Raw genomic sequence first — 2798 nt, forward strand, 5'->3', positions numbered from 1 at the left:
ATAAAGGAATCTCTATACTGTGACATAGAGAATTTCTCTTCCTTTTCTGTTCTCTTCTTTCTCATATGTGCAGGAACAAGGAAAAATGTATTCTTGTTGAAGCTGATCCTGAACCTGAAAGGACTCTGAAGAGGAAACTAAGAAAAGCTAAATTACAATATTCCAAAGACAACCTTACTGAAATTTTTGAACAAGAAAAGGATATGGCGGCCGAACCCAACAACAATAATGCAAGGAGGATGCTTGGTGATTATACTACACCTACTTCCAAGTTTGATGGAAGANNAACTTTCATCAGAAGATCCCTACTAGTTTTAACTGAGTTTTTGCAGATATGTGAGACTGTTAAGACTAATGGAGTAGATCCTGAAGTCTATAGGCTCATGCTTTTCCCTTTTGCTGTAAGAAACAGAGCTAGAACATGGTTGGACTCACAACCTAAGGATAGCCTGGACTCTTGGGATAAGCTGGTCACGGCCTTCTTTGTTAAATTCTTTCCTCCTCAAAAGCTGAGCAAGCTTAGAGAGGATGTTCAGACCTTCAAGCAAAAAGATGGTGAATCCCTCTATGAAGCTTGGGAAAGATACAAGCAGATGACCAAAAAGTGTCCTTCTGACATGTTTTCAGAGTGGACCATGATAGATATATTCTATTATGGTCTGTCTGAGTTCTCTAAGATGTCACTGGACCATTCTACAGGTGGATCCATTCACCTAAAGAAAACACCTGCAGAAGCTCAGGAACTTATTGAAATGGTTGCAAATAACCAATTCATGTACACTTCTGAGAGAAATTCCGTGAATAATGGGACGCCTCAAAGGAAGGGAGTTCTTGAAATTGATGCTCTGAATGTCATATTGGCTCAGAACAAAATGTTGACTCAGCAAGTCAACATGATTTTTCAAAGTCTGAATGGATGGCAAAATGCATCCAACAGCACTAAAGAGGCATCTTCTGAAGAAGAAGCTTATGATCCTGAAAATCCTGCAATGCCAGAGGTAAATTACATGGGGGAAGCCTTTGGCAATACCTATAACCCCTCATGGAGAAATCATCCAAATTTCTCATGGAAGGATCAACAAAAGCCTCAACAAGGCTTTAATAATGGTGGAAGAAACAAGTTTAGCAATAGCAAGCCTTTTCCATCATCTTCTCAGCAACAGACAGAGAATTCTGAGCAGAGCACCTCTAACTAAGCAAACATAGTCTCTGATCTGTCTAAGGCCACTTTAAGTTTCATGAGTGAAACAAGGTCCTCTGATGAGTGGATAATTTATACGCTTTTTGGCATTGTTTTTAGGTAGTTTTTAGTATGATCTAGTTACTTTTAGGGATGTTTTCATTAGTTTTTATGCTAAATTCACATTTCTAGACTTTACTATGAGTTTTTGTATTTTCCTGTGATTTCAGGTATTTTCTGGCTGAAATTGAGGGACCTGAGCAAAACTCTGATAAGAAAGCTGACAAAGGACTGCTGATGCTGTTGGATTCTGACCTCCCTGCACTCGAAATAGATTTTCTAGAGCTACAAAACTCCAAATGGCGCGCTCTTAATGACGTTGAAAAGTAGACATCCAGAGCTTTCCAGCAATATATAATAGTTCATACTTTATTCGTGATTAGATGACGTAAATTGGCGCTCAATGACAGTTCCATGCTGCATTCTGGAGTCAAACGCCAGAAACACGTCACGAACCAGAGTTGAACGCCCAAAACACGTTACAACTTGGCGTTCAACTCCAAGAGAAGCCTCAGCTCGTGGGTAGATCAAGCTCAGCCCAAGCACACACCAAGTGGGCCCCGGAAGTGGATTTATGCATCAATTACTTACTTTTGTAAACCCTAGTAGCTAGTCTAGTATAAATAGGACTTTTTACTAGAGTATTAGACATCTTTGGTCTCAGTTTTATTTTATTATTCATCTAAGGAGACTATTGATCACGTTTTGGGGGCTGGCTATTCGGCCATGCCTGGACCTTCATCACTTATGTATTTTCAACGGTGGAGTTTCTACACACCATAGATTAAGGGTGTGGAGCTCTGCTGTACCTCAAGTTTTAATGCAATTACTATTACTTTCTATTCATTTCGATTTATTCCTATTCTAAGATGCCATTCGTACTTCAACCTGATGGATGTGATGATCCGTGACACTCATCATATCCATCCTTATGAACGCGTGCCTGACAACCACTCTGTTCTACAAGCGAAAGCTAGAGTGCGCATCTCTTGGATTCCTGATGCACGATACATGGTTGCCCCTCACCTGACAACCGAGCCTTCCATTCTGTGAGATCAGAGTCTTCGTGGTATAAGCTAGAATTGATGACGGCATTTGATGAGCGGATATTTTATACGCTTTTTGGGGGTAATTTCATGTAGATTTTAGCATGTTTCAGTTAGTTTTTAGTTGAATAATATTAGTTTTTAGGCAAAAATCATATTTCTGGACTTTACTATGAGTTTGTGTGTTTTTCTGTGATTTCAGGTATTTTCTGACTGAAATTGAGGGAGCTGAGCAAAAATCTGACTTAGGCTGAAAAAGGACTGCTGATGCTGTTGGATCCTGACCTCCCTGCACTCGAAATGGATTTTCTGGAGCTACAGGAGTCCAATTGGCGCGCTCTCTACGGCGTTGAAAAGTAGACATCCAGGGCTTTCCAGCAATATATAACAGTCCATACTTTGAGCGAGGATAGACGACGTAACTTGGCGTTAAACGCCAAGTTCATGCTGCTGTTTGGAGTTAAACGCCAGAAAAACGTCATTATCCGGAGTTGAACGCCCAAAACACGTCA

General features: G+C 40.3%; 1 non-coding gene across 1 annotated transcript; it reads right to left on the reverse strand.

Moving 5' to 3' along the window:
- Nucleotides 1-515: 515 nt before the first annotated feature.
- LOC127740796 (small nucleolar RNA R71) lies at nucleotides 516-619 on the reverse strand. Its single transcript, XR_008001653.1, has one exon. It is a non-coding gene; the product is annotated as a small nucleolar RNA R71 (small nucleolar RNA).
- Between the last annotated feature and the right edge of the window lie 2179 nt (nucleotides 620-2798).

Source organism: Arachis duranensis, chromosome 7 (assembly GCF_000817695.3).
Source record: "Arachis duranensis cultivar V14167 chromosome 7, aradu.V14167.gnm2.J7QH, whole genome shotgun sequence".
NCBI classification, from domain to species: Eukaryota; Viridiplantae; Streptophyta; class Magnoliopsida; order Fabales; family Fabaceae; genus Arachis; species Arachis duranensis.